We start from the raw sequence: 21440 nt of genomic DNA on the forward strand, positions 1-21440 counted from the left end.
TACGATGCTGCTTTTTGAAAAAAACTATTAGACTGGGAGAGAAAAAAAAATAGCATAACGCAGGTTTGCCCTCCATGGCTCTGATTAGAGTCCTAATGCTATGTTACCTTAAACCGTGCCAATTTCATTTCTACAGTGAAATATGCTTTAGAGGACAGGAAGAAAGCTGATTATTTAATCAAAGAGAAGGAGAAAGCCAAAATAATCTACTGTCTCTCATGAGGGAGCAGGGGAGGGGCAGAAACCCCTCTGAAAGCATTATAGTAACGGTGCTTCTTTATTTTAAGTAACAAATAAAATAGCAAAACATTTTTTCCCATCATAAAAACCAACTTTGATCCCCAGTACAGCCATTGAGTGGAAAATTGAACCACAGTATAATTGCTTTCCCTGTGACCGATAAAGTGGTGTAACAAATTTTGTGTTTGAATGATAAAATCAGCAATTGGCCCCTAGCATTTCCCTCTGCCATTCCTCCAAGGACACACAAGTTCCATCAGACTCCAGGGCAAGAGCAGGGGTGGAGGAGGTAGCCGTAAATCTAGTCCAAGTTATTGTTGGATTTCTCTTGCTTGCTTGCTTAAAGAAATAACCAAAATAATAAAACAGTTCATGTTTGTCTTTAAATGCCTAATATAAATCACTTGCGAGTGTGCGGGGAGGGGAAAAGCCACCCTTCAATGAAAACTGATTACTGCTGTAGAAAGAAGTCTGAAACCATACTGAGAAAAAAATTATTTTACTCAAGAGTAAAATCTTGTTAGAATGGAGAAATTGTCTTAATAGTCTCAGTGACAAGTGCCACAGCTGTTGGATACAGAGGCAACAGCCAGAAACACAGTCACGGCAGGAAGGAAACAGGCTGCGTTGTGTGAGCTCATTACATTAGGGGAGGATTTAACTAGAAAGGCTCTGTACTTCGCCCCACAGAAGTAGAGCCGCACTTGTCCTTTATGAGCTGGCTCTGCACTTTTGACATAACAGTTTCTACTGGCATTGACCATGGCAAATGAAGCCCTGTGTACTAATATCAGTTTGCAATCTGGATGTTTCTGTGAACGAATTGACAACGGGAAGCTTCCACGGTAGAATTATTATTGTTGGTAAGCAGGGAAAGAGAGAGGAGAGAAGAGATCCCAGGGGAGCAGGAATCAATCCAGCAGTTTCGGGAGTCTACCCCTGATGCCCTGCATTTGAAACTTTTGAGTGCAACCTTATATCTGACATGATCCTTTAAAAATGCTGGCCGACACTCCACTGTGCAAGGAAAGTGTGTGTTTAGAGTAGTGTTTGTTTGGTCTGTCGCTGTGGGCCTGCTAAGAGATACAAGAAGAAATGTTTTTAAAGTTCCATTTCTTCAAACGTCACAGAAGTTCTTAGTTCAAGTTCATGAGAAATAATTTTCATTTTGGGGAAAATATGTGCCCTAAAAGGACTCGGGCATCCTCCAGAGTGCTTGGGCTTCATGCATGAGAAATTGCTAACTGAGCAGGTTTTGTACAGTTTTTCACAATTACTGTTATGATTTTTGAATTATACAACCAGTAGGTATAGCTCTTGTTTTACACTTTCATTTTATATAAATATATGTGTGTGTGTGTGTGTGTGTGTGTGTGTGTGTGTGTGTATATTTGTATATGTATATATAAGACCCTCAATTTGATTATATATAATATGTATATATAAAACTTAATTTGAGTTTCATATATATAAACTCTCAAGTTGACCATATATAATATATATGTATATCTCAATATCATTATATATAATATATTTAATTCATATATATAGTTCAACTTGAGTTTTATATATAACACTCAATTTGATTATTCATATAATATATAACTCATATACATAAAACTCCATCTTAGATATATACATATATCTCAATTTGTTATTAATGTTTATTAAATTTTTATACATGCATACACACACACACACACACACACACACACACACACACACACACACACTATCCAGCCTGCTGAGAGACACCGAAGAGCACCTGAGGGCAGTGGTTGCTACTAGGATAAACAAATAAGTGGTGGAGAGATGAGAAAGATAAAGTACATGATGGAGAGATGGGAGAGAAAGAGAAGTTGAACATTTCTTATGCAGTGGGAAGAGGTGAAACTGGAGACACGTGGTACTGAGGAATAGGCTGATACAAGGAGACTGTACAGCCAACTGAGGCCATCCTGATGTCTGGTCTGGGCTGCCACCTTGGGCCATGTCTGGCTCTATGACCCTTCAATAGCCAGAGCCTGTGTTGATGGATGTCCATGGCTCATGTTGCCTCTGTGGGACATTCAGATGCCTGTGGTCTGGGCTACTGCCTGGGGCTATGTCAATGGGGAGAGGAGCTCTGTTGCTATTGCAGTGATCTGAGTGGCCTATGTTGCCATGTGAGACCACTGCCATGTCTGGTCTGTGGTTCTATTGCAAGCAGAGTGTATGTTGTCCAAGGTCTTTACCCACTCTGATACTCTCAACTCATGTCTGATCATGTTTTAGGGAGGCTTCAAAGACACCCTGTTACTTCACTTGTAACTGTTCCCATATGTTTCTATAAGGTGAGTTCTAAAGTAGTAACCACAATGTGAAAACCACATGTAAAAATGTTAGCAATGCTTCTTTGGTTTTTGTCACTGGGTATTGGGTGTGTTCCCTGTTCCCTGTATTTCCCATATTCTTTAATGACATCAGAAGACATATGATTCCTCTGCTTGCTATACATTAAGGTTTGGCAGTATATACCTTTGCTATTTCTAAGTTAAGTTTTTTTTTTTATTTTTTTACACTGTTAACAGAACTCAATCAGTTGTCTGAGTTTCTCACATATGGATATGCGGTTGTATGTGGTATGTTTGAGATTGTCTTCTGTAATCTTCACTTTAGGTTTAAGTCTGGAGTCTCCACTCTTATCAGAATTGATGTTTATGGAGGAGAAGAAAACCCAACCACATGGATTGTAGTTAATGCTTACATGAAGGGATGTCTATAGTTTGGTTGCACCATTTGAAGAATGTTGGTAGGTGTAATAGGTCATAAATTCCATCAATGTTATCAACAATGTTAATATAAAAGTTGGCTTTTTAAAAATGATGAAGAATTCCCCCATTAAATGTGACAAAGAATTTCCTTTAAGTGGCTTCCATCAAAGATTAATATTAGAAGAGTGCAGAACAAGGTATGATTTATAAGTGGGTCAGACCTGAGTCATTTATAAGAGTCCGACCTGGAGTGATTCAGGTGTTCTCTAGAAGCTGTCATTGGTTAATATGAGGCATACTCAGAAAACGTTACATTCTTCTGTGATGGAGAAGATGCCTCTCTGAAATCACAAAGACAACCAAGTAACAGATCAGAGAGTACTGAGACCTCAGGTTCCTTGGCAACTAAATGAAGAGGCACAGGCAGCTCTATGGTCATGGTTTATGTGAGCAGCACCGATGGTAAACTGACTCAAGACTCAGGCCAAATACAGTACTTGAAATATTGAACTTAATCTTAACATCAAATTAGCATTTTAAAAAGATATTGGTAATGGTGCAAGGCATTGTTTATCTACTAATGTTCTGGTTTAGAATAATTCAATATTTGAATCTGTCTGACTGTATGATGCTAGGAGAAAAACAGAGAGAATTGATGCTGTCTACTTCACTGCATACTGTGGTCTGAATGTCCGTGTCCTCCCAAAACTCGTATGCTGAAATGTTACCCTCATTCAAAGTGATGATTTTGCAGAGCAAGAACTTTTGGTGTCAACCAGGGTATGATAGAAATGCCGGATGACTGAAATGAATAGCATAAAGACAAGGCTGCACGTAGACTCGCCAACTTCTTCCAAGATATAAGGACACAACTGGAAGGCCCCATCTATGACCCAGAAATCAGGCCCTCACATGATACCAAATATGCTTGAATGAGGACTTGAGAGCCTCCACAATCAAGAGAAATTTCTGTGGTTTTTGAGACAGACACCTTAAGCTAGTCTTTGATTGATTGATGGATCATGACAATGAATGTTACAAAACTTGAATATGAAATAACATGCGTAATGCAATTCAATCATTCACTGGCACAGGGTAAGTGATGAGAGTCATCACTCCGAAGACAATGATCTAACTAATGACGTAATGAACATTTTGCTGTATAAGTGGTCAACCTAGAGTTTGCCTACCTGAAACTTTGATGAATGTGTTATTTTCCTTCTCATAGAATCCTACTATTTATGGAAAAGAATATCTTGTGATCCTTTTATAATTCCATCTTGCAATTAAGCTGTCCCGAACTTTGCTACCCAAAACACCAAAGCAAATAAAAGGTGGTGGAGAACATGGGGAAAATGTGCTATCTGCCTTTTACTAGGTCTCTGAGCTTTTATCCTGTCCCTGAAGACTTCACAGCAAGCAGCAGTCCTTTAAAGTATAGAGGATTGTGCTTGAATCTCTGCTCAAACCTTGCCCTGACTCTCTCGAGTAAAAAAGTAAAAATATGACCATGTATTGACTGGTGAAACTTTCAAATTATTCCCCTGACCTTATTTGAGGAAAGGGGTATAACATGGCTTTAACCAAATTAAGGATTTTAAGATGAGAATATCCTGAAGTTAGACTGAACTATTTGAAAGATGCAAAGAAGTTGACCTAAAGACAAAGGCAGGGGCTGAACTATAAGAAAGCCAAGGACTAACAGTAGACAGCAGCACCTTGGAAAGAAACTGTGTAAATTCCTAGAAGATACTCAGATAGTCTGCTCCCACATTGATTCCTATTTTCGGCTTCCAGAACTCCTAGAGAATAAATTCTTGGTATTTTGTTTTCTGTTTGTAATAATTTCTTTTAACAGACACAGAAAACTAACATAGCTGTTCACAGTTCTCCCCAGGAGGGCTAGGTGGTCTTCCTCAATACTTCTCTTTATTTTTCTTCTCTCCTACTCTGGGCCGGTTGCCCTGTGTCTTTTACTGGCCCATGGAAGAGTTGAAGCCATTGTTCTATGTAGCCTCTGGAATTGACCATTGCAATAACCTAGTCTAGAACTTTACTCACATACCTCTCTCCTCTCATTCCAATACTTGTTAGTAGGGTCCCTTGTGTAGAGCTTTTGTTCATCCCACTTAAAACAGTTACATTATTTGCTTACACCATCTCTGTATATCCATGCTTTAGTTTCTTAATGTAGCAATGTGTTAGTTTGGATCACAAATCCCATTCACAGTATATTTGAATACTTGGTCCCCAGTTGGCGGAACTCTTTCAGAGGATTAGAAGGGATAGTGTTCTTGTAGGAAATGATGTGTCACTGGCAATGAGCTTTGAGGTTTGAAAAGATTTGCTCCATTTAAAATCAACTCTCTCTCTCTCTCTCTCTCTCTCTCTCTCTCTCTCTCTCTCTCTCTCTCTCTCTCTCTGCCTCATACTTGTGGATCAGGTTGTAAGCTCTCAGCTCTGTTCCTGCTGCTATGACTTCCTGCCTGCTGCCACTCTCTCTCCCCTGATAGTCGCGATTCTAATCCTCTGAAACTGTAAGCACCAAATAAACTTTCTTCTGCCTTGGTCATGGTATCGTATCACTGCAAGAGAAAACTAATTAAGACAAGCACTTACTATATCTTGTCATAATCATTTATTAATTTATCTCATCCAACTATAGTTTTAGGTCTTGTGGAAGTGAGAATGTTGTCTCTTATTCAATCTTCAACAATTAGATTTTTCTGGGAACATAGTAGACTTGAAATTAATATATTTTGAATGAATTATTTACTCAAGGGTCTAGGGAAATACAACACTCTGTTTCATAGAAAATTGGTAGTAGTCATATGTTAAGGTTTTCATGATGGAAATTTCAATAATTAACATCATTTTAAATATTTATGAGAACACTGTCTCTATCTTTATACACACCAGAAGGGGGCATTGGAACCTATTTCAGATGGTTGTGAGCTACCATGTGTTGCTGGGAATTGTACTTAGGACCTCTAAAAGAGCAGCCAGTGCTCTTAAATCACTAAGCCATCTCTCCAGCCCAATAATTAACATCTTAAATAGTTTTCAATAACTGACACCATAAATAGTATGCTTTTTTGATACTGTGAGAGAACCAGTTGTCACCAAACAGAGGATAAGATTTCATCTAAGGCAAGAATGGTACAGAGAGACAAATCTTAGCTTTTTTTCTATTAAGCTCTCCCTCAGAAGCTGGACTTCTGGGTAGTTGTGTTTACCAACCTCAGCTTTATCTGAGCAAGTCTTTGAAGAATGGAGCAGAAAAGTGTGCAGTTAATGATGAAATAGAAGAAGGGTAGGACTATAGATGCTATGGCCCAAGTCATCACATTTTGTGATGCACAAAGAGGAACTAGTTGATAAACACTGACAATGTGATTGCTTCTATATTTAATACCAAGAAAAACAAATGCTAGCACTTAAACTTATGATTAATTTTAATGATACTGATAAGCATTTAAAAAAAACACATTTTATTTTACAAGTGAATGCCATTACCAAAAACCTCAAGCCATAGTTAAGATACATGTCAGGGTACCTGCTTGGGCAAGTTGCCAGAAGGAATTCTACAGGGATCAATCTAAGGTGGGTTCAGTGGTATTTAACATGAGCTTGATAAAAACCACAAGTAAAAACGTGAAGATATTATCCAATTCAGAAGCATTTCAAAGCGAGGGGAGCACAAAAAAAATCAGTCAAAAGTGAAGTGTCAGTTACAGAGAAGAGAAAAAATGTGTTCAGTCTGTGCTTGTAAAGGGGGTTGCCACCCCAAATAAGTCATTTTTTTAAAAAACTCCAAATAATCAAATTGAAAGTAGGCTACTGTCCTCCAACTGGGACTGGGGAGATATTCAGCAATTAAGAACACAGAGGCTGCCCTTAAAGAGGACTCAGGTTAGATTCCTAACTACTACATGGTGGCCCACAGCCATCTGTAACTCCAGACCCATGGGAGATCCAATACCATCTGTCTAGTGGCCTCTGAGGGCACCAAGTACATGTGTATATGGTGCACAGACAATACACACAAACAAAACATCCATTCGCATAAAAACTATTTCATGAAAAGAAAAGTTTCCTCCAAATTGGGGAACATTTATATGTGTTTGGAAAATGACAACCAAAACTTGTCTTTATATCTTTACATAGACTGTATAGCCTTTTGATTGACATAGCTTTTGGTATTTCAGAAGGTTGTAAAGATATTTTGGCTAGGTACCATATTTTAGATACCCAACCCCTTCATTTCATCTCAGGAAGTGAGACTAGGAGGCTCTGGTGTTATCACTTAATATTTCAGTATCTATTCTCAATTTTAAGGCTATCAGCAACGTGGCTTTGAGTTGGCCTGTCTTTACTGGTCATTTCTACAGATATAACAAGTGATGGTTTCCTCTGTCCATCCTTCTTAGGGTAGAGAGCTACCCTGTCCCATGAGACTTGCCTCCACTGATCCTGTGCCTAGTGTTGCAAAGATGGGGGATTGGAGTGCAGCTAGATTAGGTTCATGCAAACCCAGAGTATCCCTAGGGTGGAGAATAAGTTGCGAGTACTGGGCTTCTATAGTCTGAGTACTGAGGAACCAACCTGCATTGTTTGCAAACATAATCAGAAGGAACTGTAATCACTGAAGGTCTTAACTTTGATGGGCTGCCCACAAAAGCACATTGGAGGATTTTCTATATTGATTAAGCACAGTAATATTAATACACTTTTTTGCCTCTAGTCAGTTCTTTCTTCAGAATATTCCCAGCTGGGAACGAGCAAGTTTCTCTGATTCTAGCTGAATACTAATGCGGTAAACTTCACGGCGGTGACCATTTGACCTATGTCTTTTCTTCCTTTCTCTCCTCTATACCTCCCCCTCTCTCCCCGTTTCTCCAGAGAAAATAGCCTTCCAGGTTTCAGCGTGGGGCTCACGTGTCTTCTTGGGTTACCATCGAGGCAGTGACGGATGGTTCACAGTACTGCCTGCCTTGACCTCGTCAACATCAGAAACTGCTCTCAAGTCTCAGTCATCTCTGACAGCCTTTGAGCAGAGAAATGAGACAGTCTCCCTGACACAAAGGCTTCTGGCCTGGGGTAAAAAATTCCTTTTGAAAAAAAAATTCGAACACTCTACAGACCACACTGCTTTTCATTCATCTTCTAGTCTGGCCCGTCCATCCCTGACTCCACATTCGCTTTCAGACATTCTAGCCGTTTCTAATTCGTGGAGGCTAGCCACAGTAGCTCAGATGTTTTGATATTGTAATGGTTCAGTTCTGGCATAGCATTCAGAGCAAAGAAGAAAGCTGGTCAGTTTATATTATAGGCAGTTAATTTTGGCTTTTGATTAGCAAAAACAAAGGGGGAGGGGAAGGGTGAATCTTGTTTCTTGCTAAAACACTCAGTAATTAATCTACAGAAAGGCAAGGATGGAATTGGTGTGGGAAACAGCTAATGACATTGAGATAGAATGGTATTCTAGAATTTTAAAAATTAAAGTGAAGCATATAAATACAGGCAAACATACGCGACTTGCCAATTAAAGAAATGAAAAGGAGCTGACAATTGATCTTAGCATCTTTCATAAGAAAACAATACTGATTACAGTCCTGGCCCCCTGGAATAAAATGGGACGGAAAACCCGTTTTTTAGTGAGTTCAGCCTCAGACCATTCATGCTTTGGAATATTGAGTCTTTAGGATTTTTAGGGGGAAATTTATTACATAATTTAAATTATATAATAATTTACATATTATAATATATAATATATTATGTAAATAGTATATATAATTATATAATAGATTTTTTCCCTCCAGTGTTTTTCTGCAAGGTTAACCTGCAGAGGTATTAACCTATTAACAATAGTAGTATTGTTTGGGGGTATCCATGGCTTGCTTTCCTCTAGAGCCCAAGTTCTCACTCAGTGAGTCACAACCCCATCAGGGGTCTCATATCAGCTATTTTGTATATCAGAAATTTACTTTATCATTCATAATGGTAGAAAATTATAGCTATCAAGTAGCAGTGAAATAATTTTATGATTGGAGGGTCACTGCAATGTGAGGGGCTGTATTAAACGGTCGCCGCATTAGTAAAGTTGAGAGCCACTGCTCAAGAGTCCCGAGAAGCAGTGAATGTGGAGTTGCTGATGGCAGCCATTGCTTGGGTAGGTCTCTGCTTCCCTGGATCCCTTCCTGACTGAGATGTAAGGAACACAAGGGTTTCCAGCAATGATGAGGTTGAATGTGACTATTGAGCATTGACAATGACACAATAGAAACTTCTTAGTCGAATTATCAACTACAGAAAGGAAGCCAGAAAATTGGGGTCATTTTGAACTGCAGGTAATTGCATTTATTTATACTATAAATTCTCTGGGGTTTTTTGAAAGCCTGTCTTATTTGAATATTAAAATCAAATTTAAGTGATCAGTCCGGGTCTTATTTTAGGCCATTCTACTTATTATGTAGGACCCCCTTCCTCTTTCTTGGTTTCAAATAACCAAAAGATTTCTGGATGACCTATTGAATCTGACCAAGCTTAAACACACTGGTGTCACCTTTTAACCTAAGTTAACGAAGAAGCATGGTATCCTAAAGCAGAAAGGTGTTCTTCATAGCTCATAAACCCAGTAACCGATTGCAGTGTTTTAGGCCTCTTCTTTCTATACCCCCACCAGGACTTTTCTGTATTCGGTTTACCAATACCTAATAGACATGTACCCACCTCAAACTCACCAATGGTAGAATGAATTATTCTCAGATGTCTCTGCTCCTTACATAGTTTGCTATTTATATATATAAAAAGGTTCCTTGTATGGCAATGCCATTCACCACGTCACAAGAAACTGCAAGAGATAGATAATTATGAATCAGGTGTCACTAGAAGGTAGGACAAAAAAAAAGGGAATTTGGAAAGAAATGGTGGGTCTTATTGAATATGGATAAGACCTTTAAAAAGGCCAGAATTTAGACCAGCAAAGAACTGTGGTTTCACCGAACATTCCATGTAAAAGGGTTGGATAAAACTAACAACTTAGGATCAAATATGAGGTGTGGCACTTAATGTTCAAGCACCATTATGGGGAGTCTACAAGTACTAAAATTCAAGTGTCTAAATTACCATGATTTCCTTGTAGCAGTTGAAATTGTTAGTTGCACTGGGAAAACATGTTTTGTTTCTATTCTAAGGGTCATAGAATCTAGGCCATAATCTCTTGAGGAAATTATCAGCTTAAATGTTCTCCGGAGCTATGCTATACGGCAAAGATATATTGTAGTGGATATTCTGTTCTTTAACTTTCAGAGATTATCCTGGGCTCCAAAGCCACCACCACATACCCAGAGATCCTGACTCATGTAAGTCTTGGAAATTTGGGCAACTTCACCTCACTCTTCATCCTGTCCCAGGAGCCATTTCTTTATAAAACATAGTTCCCAAATGAGGCAACTTGCAAGAGCTTCTTTATTCTGCTGATGGACTTGGAGGCCAGAGTGCAGGCAAAGCAAGCCCAGACTCCTTCTCCCACTTCTATGAGGATGAGACTCTGAGTGGACAACTTCAGGCTTTGGAATCACCTGGTAGCTGGAGATTTCTGATACTTCTCCCAAATTAGGATATTTGGTCTGCTAATCTAGCTGAAAAAGAAGAGCTGCCAACTCACATATATGAGTTCTACGAGACCTGGAAATATCCTAACATGTATGGCTCAGGATCCCACAGCTCCCAGGTAGCTCTATAGGCCCACGATCTCTGTCAGTGCTTCAGAAAGCAAGCTGGGGACCGCATCACTTTTTGTGATCCATCTTCAAGATTGTGACCCTTATTTCAGCATCTCCAGACTCAAAGGTAGAAGATTAGGCTCCTGCCTCTTACAGCCATATTGAAGTTTTCCGCAAATGGAAAATAAGAGCACCTCCTTCATATGGCTTATTTTTTCAGACGTGGAACTCGTGGTCATAAACAGTTAAGAGCAGGATACAGTACACAGAATACCACTCAAGCAAGCACAGCGATTATTTCGGGTACAGGGTTAAATGCTAGTGGTTAAGAGAAGACAAGCACTCAGTCTCGTCGGCTTTAAAGACACCATTGACAGATTCATGAGACTTGTTGGAGTCCTCTGCATGAAGCCTTACATTCTTTAAAGTCTAGGAGCAAAAATGGACTTGTTGTCAAAGCGTCTTCTAAACATTTACCTTTATACAATGTAGCTTAGCCTGACTCTCAACCTATATGGCAGAAACTTCTTTCTCACAGTGAGCAGCAGTTAAAGCAGAGGCTCACAACCTGACTGACGAGCTGAGAGTAGGTTTACCACGAAGTGCTTGGTGCTAAAGAGGACATCTAGATCACAGGCACCAAGGCCTGGAAAATGCCATAGAAAATGCGTTATAAAGATTGAAAGAACCAGAAATTGGCAAAGACAGAAATATTGTCTTCAAAACATAATATGGCCATTGCACTTATAAAACCACTACAGTTGTGGTTACTTATACAAGAATGGGCACATCACCATCTCATCAGGCAAATGGGATGGGGTCACAAGTCTTTCACCAAAGGATTATTGACAATTAATGGTTGCTGCCATAGCTACTTATGATACTTTGTTCATGTTCCAGGAAACAGTCTCCCAGCCATACTCATGCCAGCAGCCACGCTTAAATTCAGTGGGTGCCACACAAAACAAACAAAATCCATCAAAGCAAAATAAGTGTGAGGTTTGTGGTTCACTGGAGAAAAAGGGGTATCAGGGAATGAAATAGTAAAAATAAGCAAAGTGTAATATACATGAAATTGACAAAATTGTTTTCAGAATTTAGCAGTGAAATATTATCTAATCTCATTGCTCAGTTCACTTCATCCTCAAATGATGCCATCAAGGATTCCGGATAAGCTTTAGGTTTTTCTCTATTTAGCCCAAGAAGAATGTGCAGTTTGGGGAGGCTAGAAAACTTACTGTAGAAACAGGGAGTTCACAGAAGGCGAGATTGGAATACAAGTTTATAAGTTCCAACCTCCCTTCTCTTCCTGCGGAATAACAACACTAAACTAGACTGGTCTGCCTGGTCTTCTTCATAAAACTAGGGGCTTAGTCAGCACCTCAGGGGCCATGCCATGGTACAGGTGTAGAAGCCTGAGGACTTTATCTTGCTCTTTGACCTCTAATGAAGCTGTTGCCCCATTTTCTTCCTCTGCCCTGCAGAAGTCACTGCCATTCTGGGGGGCCTCACTGGAAGAGTCACTTGGCAAGATGCAAAAGGCAGAGGGAAAAATATGAGGAAGCATTCCTCAGCCACACCCTTCTCTGTAGTCCCATACAGTCAGGGGTTCCTCATTCATTATCTGGGATGCTCCTCCCTCCCAGCTTCTCCTATGACATTGTTTCCTAAAAATAAATCTCCCATAGCTCCACCAGTGACCAGGAACTCAGGGATAAATTGAATTTCCAATTTAAACTGGAGCTTGGTGAGGAGTGAAAGAACTTTCCAAGAGCCGTTTCTCAGCACTCCTCATGTGATGGCTGGCGATTGTTCCCAACAATGCAGAGGATGTGAGGGATGCATGGAACGCCAATTCCTTGCATTTCTTCCAGGTAGAATCAGATTTCTTCTGACTCAGCACATCAGCCAGAGTGAGACTCGGAGGGCTTGGAAACTGTACAGTCCTTGCCTGCAAGAGTCGCTAGTGTAAACCATACAAGGGCCTTCGAGCTATGACCTTCATACCCAGTTGTGCCCTGGTTCATTTACCCTTGCCATCATACAACTCATGAAAGTCTTTACCATTTATTTTTTTCTTCGGGGTTAGGGTTCCAGATGGACCAGACCTGGGGTCTCAGAGTGAGACAGCTATTGTAACAATGTGCTTGAAGCCTGTGTGTATTTTTAAAGAGTTTCATTGTCAAGGATATGACTAACTGGTGCCTAGAGCTCTCGGTGGCTCTTATACACACAAACCTGCAATAATGCCTATTGTACAGGCAAGAAAAAAAGAAGGTAGAAAAGTCTTGGTTTCCTTTGCCCCCTCCCAACAGGAACTAAGGGCTCCTTCTTCATATGTAGGCTATTAAATTTAGATAAACCATATTTCTGTACAATGAGCAAATGTATTTTGATCAGTTCTTAGATTTATTGGTGAATATTCGTAGAGAGTTCGACCATAAAATGCTTGTTTTGGAGATACAAACCATAGGATCCTGAGTACTTTGTGTTATATGAGGGAAGACAAAAGGGAGTACATTTGTTATACACTACCATTGATCTACATGGTATTGAAAATCAAAGATGGTGACAAAGAAAGCATCTTATTTATGCTTAGGTCACTTGTTCTGAATTAGGGAAGGTCTCTGACACTCCAATACAAGGTACCTCGGGCACTGTGTGAGGGTTTACTTTCTTGTTACAATTAGAGGATGGGACTGTTTCTGGCATCAAGTAGGTGGAGAACAGAGAGGGTGCTAAACATCCTTCAGTGCCAAGGATAATTCCATAACGAATGCCCAGCTTTAAATGTCAATTCAAGACTATGAAATCCTCCTGATGAAACTGGTAGTCTTGCAGGGTGAGAGATAGCTATGGAACTCGGCATTATACGTTATTCATGGTGAGGATATATTCCTGAGAATTCCACTGCAGTGTGCATATCAGCATGTGCCTCCATGGAGGCAGGGTCAACATGTTCTTACAGAGTAAGATCTAGCCTACTCCCTATTCTGGGTAGTCTAGCCTACAGTTCCATAGACTACACAGTATGGAATGACATCACAATGGCAAACATTTTTATATCTACCCATAATGAGCAGAGAACAAATGGAGCAGAAATGACATAAAGAAGAGAGGATGATCCGTGCATTTAGGCACTCACAATGAATGAAGCTTGTAGGGTGGGAAGTTGGTCCACATTATTCATCTAGGGAGTCATCAATGAACAAGAAGGCCCAGGGCATTACCTCACACTCCTAAAGATTTAATAAACACTGTGAACTGAGGATGCATCAAATTCATAGAGATATATCTTTCCTTCTTCAACAGTGCTTTTCATTTTACAAACTTAATAATCTTTAACATTTAATTCTTATATCACCTAAAATGCAATAATGCTAAATTTCTCTGGAAAAATACTTTTATTTTATATTTTGTCATAATCTATGTTTAGTATTTTAATCCTGATAATTTTCATAATTGCAATTTTTTTAAACTAAGATGCACATACATAGACTAACCCAAGAATCAGGGGCATTAAAATCTCTGTCTTCCAACTCTTTGTTCAATCAAAAAAGTCTTTAGTGTCAACGGCGTGAATGAAGTCACCATCTTCTGTAACAATCCTCTTTTCTGGAATACCTCTTAAAGGACATGTTTTATAGTTAATTTTGTTTGAATAAATAGAAAATAATACATTTCCAAATAATGATAATAAATATTAAATCCACAAACTCATAGTATTATCGTTTTCGAAAATTATTTATCTATAATTATTGTCTATAATTGCATGTGCTATACTTTGTATGTGCATGCTATGTGTTGTGTGTGTGCGTTTGTGTGTATGTGTGTGTGTGTATGAGAGAGAGAGAGAGAGAAAGAGAGAGAGAGAGAGAGAGAGAGAGAGAGAGAGAATGTATACGTGTGAATTTGTGTGAAGCTATATGTGCCCTTGGGTGTTTGTGCATAGGAAAGGCAGAGGCAGACACCAGATATCTCCCATAATCACTAGCACTCTCTACCATATCTTGGAGATAGGCTCTCTCATTGAACCTAGTGCTCACTGATTGACCAGGATGGCTGACTATGAACTCCAGAGATCCACTTGTCTCTCCTGACACTCAACATGTCTAGTTTTATAGTCATGCACAACCATTTCTGCCTCTTTTCATATGGGATCTAGAGATCCAAACTCAGGTTTCTTACGACGCATTTTACAAACTGAGCAATCTTACCAGCCCCCATGATATACTTTTATAGCTATTACCATAGGTACAATATCATTATTATTAATACAATAATACATTACAATATTATTATTTTTTGTTTACTTGGATTAAATATGTTTGTGGTACTTGGAAAAACAGGGACCTCTTAACCATTTTAATATTTCTTTTTGGAGAACTTTATACACAAGTATTGCATCTCTATCAGTCTAAAGCATTTCTATCCCATGAAACTTCCATTGCCCTAACTCTCCAAAGTTATTCTTTAACTGCAATAAGTTAGTTATGTGAACACGTATTTGTATACTAAGACCATTTACCTTGTTCCATGTATGTGTGTGCTGGGATTGAATGCCTGGTGTGAGTGTTCATTCCAGGAAGAAACTGATTCTTCTTCTCTAAGTAATTACATCCTTTTAGTCTTTCTTCTCGGATTTTCAAGCAGAAGCTTGAATAGAATCACTAGACTCTTGCCCGATGTATATTATTCCAAAGAGCATATTCACAGGTGCGGCTCCTTGCTCTGGCTCTCATATGCTGATAAATCTTGAAAACTTACTCCTCCACCAGAGTCCTCAGGTTCTTCGCATGACCAAAAAAAAGTCATTTATTAGATAATTGTCTTGGTTCATCCCAACATGTAAGCTAATGGACAGCTTTTTGTGTTTTTCAGTTGTCAATAACCACTGGACTTTAGATCCCAACTTTTGGTCACGTTCAGGATTTATCAAACAGTAGAGTGAATCCTATTTACAAGTTTTGGCCTGACAGGAAGTAAGGAGGAGGAGCTTGCAAGGCACTAACTATGCACTGGCTCTGGAGGATACAAGATTTTCCATTTTCGAGCAACTCAGGAAATGTCTTGATTATTATGACAGACAGGATTGGTAAGGAATGGCAGAGGATATATCGTGCCTGCGGGACATGTGTTTCTGCTTGTTTGTCTACTGTGCCTCTCTTCATGCTAACTTTGAATGAGTTTGAAATGACTTTCACAGAACATTTCTTCCTCTCATGTAATTCCATTTAAGCTGAAAGAATATTTCCAATACTGAAGCAAAAAGGATCAGTTCTGGTCAGCAGTGGAGTACAGAAACTGTATCCAGAGTGGCTGATTTTCTTACAAGACCATTGTTGAACTCCCCACTTTTGAAATTCCAGTTGTAGCAACAACAACAACAGCAAAAACAACAACAAAAACACAAAAAGCCTCTATGTTACCATGTGACTTGATGGCTACATGTTTGTCATAATGCTGTCTTCATTTATGTATCACTTGCATTGAATTTCTTACTCTTCAGGTTCAGGGTCTATGTCCCTCGGCCAGTACATTCTGTGGGTCTCACAGAGGTGTCAGGGTCCTAGATGACACCAAGTCATCAGTCAAGACTTACAACAACATTTCCAGAAGAAACTTCTTTCGAGCATGCTGATTTGCACGCATAACTTCCTGTTTCTTTAAAGGACTGTTTACTTTTGAATGCCACTTGGTATCACAGAATGCAGACCTATTGTCATTTGTATTTGTAGAGCTTGGTTTTCATTGAACTGTCATTTGTTGGTGTGGCCCAGACTATGGCTTTTGATCTTGAAATTATTGACCTCTGGCATAATTTGAGACATTTTAAATATATGTTTGCTGTGGAGGTCTGCTCTGTGCACAGTAAGATGTTCTACAGCATCTGTGGTTTCTCCCCCACTAGATGCCAAAAATAGCCTTTCCAGTGGTGACAAGCAAAAATGTCTTCATAAATTTCCAATACTCTCTGGGAGACAAAAACTTTCTTGTTTAAGAACTATTGCCTTAGGGGTTGGGGATTTAGCTCAGTGGTAGAGCACTTGCTTAGGAAGCACAAGGCCCTGGGTTCGGTCCCCATCAAAAAATGAACAGAAAAAAAAAAAGAACTTTTGCCTTAGAGTTAAACACAATAAGACTGTTCACAGCATTTGTCATTCAATAATGGTCTTTGTGTTTCTTTTCTTTTCTTTTAATTATTGGATATTTTTATTTTCATTCAAATGTTATCCCCCTTTCCCAGTTTCCTGTCTATAAACCCCCTATCCTCTCCCCCTCGCCCTGCTTCAATGAGGGTGGAGAGATGGCTCAACTGTCTTTGTGTTTCTTAAAAAGGTACCAATTTAACTCCTACACTTACCCATTCTCTAAGTACTTACTGACCATATGCTTCTTTCCATGACATATGGGCGAATCTGTGATGAATAAAATATTATTCTACACGGAAAAGGTGACCGTCTAGCGGAGGTAAGACATGAGTTCAATATAATCTATGAGCATCCTATGAAAATTTTGTCATGAAGAAATGGGGAAGGGAAAAGCAAAGTATGAGACACTGTAATGCAATAGCATCTGTTTCAACTCCTTGGTCTTTAGGGGTTCACAAGTACTTCCTGGCACAAGTGCACAGATAACTAAATGCACTATTTTGATCCTATGAATTTTTTCCCCTCTAGAACTAAGTTTTCTTAACAAAATATATGTGACTTTGTTACATATTCTGGTGAAGGCTCTTTATTACCTTGTAAACTAGAAATCACATATCTAGAGGTTTTCTTTCATAGTATTATTCTAGATGACACACAAAAATGTTTTGTGCTTCATTCATATGGAGAGGTGTGAATATCAGTGTGGAAATACAGCTTGGAGGTCGGAAGGTAACTGGTGGGAATTTTGGAAGCTGGGTATGCTGGATGGAAAAATTTAACTAGTTATATTAATTCTATAGTCTTGGAAGTTAAACCAAGGTTAAACAGCCACTCATTATGGGGTAATAGAGGTTGCTTCTAGCAGGAAAATAGGTTCCTTTCTTATATATGCCTACATCTCTTATGGTATTAGGAGACTACCACTAACCCAATAGAAAAATAACAAAACCATGAAGACAATGCCTAACTCAAGTATAATTTCTGATAATACATATCATATCTTTCTGTCCCTATCCCTTTCATGAGATTGAATCATATACCACCACTTCATGTAAGAATCCTGAACACTGTATTTGTCATATACACATTTCTGTCCTTCTTACTCTCACTGGTCTGAACTGACTGGGTCAAACTGTAACATTTGTGTGTTGATATCCTGAACCCCAATGTGATAGGGATTTAGTAGGTAGATCCTGAGGTGGCTAAGACTATGAGGATGGGGGCCTCATCAAAGACTTTAGCATCCTTTAAAGAAAAGATAGAGTTTGTCTTGACTCTGCTTTATGCCATAGACACAGCATAACATCAGCATCTGCAAGTCAGGAGATAACTCTCACTGTATGTTCTGCCCCTTTGAGTACAGGCTTTCCATACCTTAAATTATTAGATAAGTATTTGTTATTAAAGCTACTCAGTCACGTGTTTTTTTTACAGTGGTCAAACTGACAGAGACATACACCAAACCTAGTACTCATATTAAACTTCATATACACAATGATATATTTATTTAATAATTTAAACTACTATTCATTTCATCCAATTTTTGGAACGTGATAAACTGATAAAAAAAGTGATTGCATTAACTATGCCCATGTGTTAATGTGTTACTAAGATGCTTCAGTGGTATGTATTTTAAAAAGAAATCTGTTAGAGAGGTGCAATTGCTTTAATCAAAGTGAGGGGACTTAATTGGACATTTGGGGGAAATGTGTTTAGGTCTCTTATCACAATAGATGGAACCTATCCAAAATCCATTCAACCTAATACTCATTTTACACAACAGACTCCAGTGTATGATCACGAGCTTTAGAAAGTTATATTCTCAGAGCACAAATAAAGCTTAACTAGAGACTGCGGTCTAAATAAAGCTCCTTCACTACAAATTGCAAAGCCTCAGAAACAGTGTAAAGTGGCAACCCGCTTAAGAGCAATGTTGGTATCCCCACTGACTGGTAACAATTACACAACATGTCAAGCTCCTTTGAAAGCAAAATGGCATTCTTGCCCTCAGTTCTACACGACCCCCGAAAGATCGCATCCCCTTCCAGGATTTGAGGAGACGTAGATGGCAGAAATGATGCTTACTGTTTGCTATTACTACTTCCTCTTAAAGTATCTCATTTTCTTACTGGGCCAGATGAAATATGCAATTCTAGGAAGTTGCAAATTCATCTTGGCACTGCCTATTAGGATGGCCAAGAAAGAAAGAGAGAGGGAGGGAGGGGAGGGAGGGAGGGAGGGAGGGGAGGGAGGGAGGGAGGAAGGAAGGAAGGAAGGAAGGAAGGAAGGAAGGAAGGAAGGCAGGCAGGTAAGCACATAGAGATGAGAATGAGAAGAGAATGTGTATGTGTTTGTATGTATGCTCATGCAAGTGGGTGTGTGCATGTGTGCATGTATCAGTGAATGTATGTATGTGTGTACACAAGCACACGTGTGCATGTAGCATCCTCATTTACCCTGACTTTTCAATGATGAATGGAATGTATATCCACCGTCAACTTAGGAAAGCCTCTAACACTCACTCCTCCCAGTCATGGTTGTTTTTTCACAGAAGAGAGTGTTAAGCATTAGGTAGCAATGAGAGTACACAAAATTATCTACTTTCCCTGCAGGATCTCTCTAGAGAAGTCATTTGTCTTTCCTCAAATACTTGTAAATAACAGTGCTTAAAGTGTCTAGAGAGTCTGAAAGAACTGCTCTTGGTTCTCACTCAACTCCAAAGCACAGCAATTTGCAACTTAAAATGATTCCTTAGCTTGGTATATCCATTTTTATCTACTCCAATTTTTAACGAATAAATGTTAGAGAAATAGTAGTTAAGCTGTCATGGTTAGAAAAATAAAGCCTGACACTTGATTTCTTTCATCTCAGTCAAGATTTCGAAAGCTCTGGTAAGAGGATTAAAAACAACATCAACAGCAGTGAATCCCTTAGGTCTTCTGAACACAGATATGTAGATTGTATGTTAATGTTTCCAATAGAATCCTACAGCCACTTCTACTCATGCCAACAAATGAAAACACCACACACACACACACACACACACACACACACACACACACACACACACACACACTCCACTTGGTACGTCATTCTTCTTTGCATGACCCTATCACCAAACCTCAACTATTCATTCTCCTACCAAGTATGCATATCCTTTTATTACATTAGACCGACTTGAGCCTACCCCCATTACTCATCTGGTTTGTTGTAGAATCTTCTCTTTCTGGCTTTTATAACCTATATTGAAGCCAGAATGAATATTAAGTCAAGGTTTACATTTAAGGTTACTTGAACTTAAAATAAGTTTCCATTGCTTTTAAAGACATAGATCTTTAAAATGACTTGATCATCTTGTCGAATTGAATTTAGGCCCCTCTCTAACTCTAGTACATGGTTCCTTTTGCTACTCATGGGGAAAGTATGCATGTATGTGTGACTCCTTCTTGCTTTCTTCTCATGTAAAGGTAATTATGGGACATGTGTTACCAATAAAACAGATGAGAATGTGAACATAAGCTGTCGTTTCTCTATGTTAGGTACACAAGACTGAGCGGTGGATCACACAATGAATACATGTTGATTTTCGTAAGAAGCTGAACATGACAAATGCAAGTGACAGAGGCGAATGCTCACAGCCAACCATTGAACTGAGAACGGGGTCTCCATTAGAGGAGTTAGAGAAAAGATTGAAGGAGCTGAAGGGGTTTGCAACCCCATAAGAACAACAATACCAACCAGCTAGAGCTCCCAGAGACTGAACCACCATCCAAAAAGTACACATGAATAGACCTATGGCTCCAGCTGCATATGTAGCAGAGGATGGCCTTATTGGGCAGCAATGGGAGGAGAAGCCCTTGGTCCTGCCAAGGTTGGATCCCCCAATGTAGCGGAATGTCAGGGCAGATGGGCAGGAAGGGGTGGGTGGTTGGGTGAAGGAACACCCTCATAGAAGAACCAGGGTGGGGGGGTGGGATAGGGGATTTGTGGATGGGAAACCAGGAAAGGGGATAACATTTGCAATGTAAATAAAAAAATCTAATAAAAAATAATCTGAAGAGAGAAAGAGAGGGGAAAAAGGAAAAAGAAACCCTCAAGCTGCTTTTCCAGAATGTTTTGTCCCATTCTGTTCCAAATTTCCTGCAGAAATGAGAGTAATCCATTGGGGAGAGATTCAGAGTGATCCAGTTGCCAGAGCATCCTTGTCAACAGTTCCTTCAATTATTTGAATTTACCCACCCTAGTAGGCATGTCACTCTTTGAATTTTATATAAAATTAGCCTCAAATGCCAAAAAACACACCCAAAGTCATAAAAAATGATTGGTAAAAGGTCCTAAGCCTTACATTCTGCTATAAAGAAGTGAATAGCAGCTAGATATGTTTAAAGATCAGGAAGAATAGCTTTGTTTTAACTCAGTTCAATTCATGGGGAATTAATGGTTTGCATTCTATGTGGTTGCTGGGAATCGAACTCAGGACCTCTGGGAGAGCAGTTGGTGCTCTTAACCACTGAGCCATCTCTCCAGCCCAATGGTTTGCATTCTAATTATAGCTTCACAGCAAAGGA

The sequence above is a fragment of the Rattus norvegicus genome, chromosome 9 (assembly GCF_036323735.1).
Source record: "Rattus norvegicus strain BN/NHsdMcwi chromosome 9, GRCr8, whole genome shotgun sequence".
NCBI classification, from domain to species: Eukaryota; Metazoa; Chordata; class Mammalia; order Rodentia; family Muridae; genus Rattus; species Rattus norvegicus.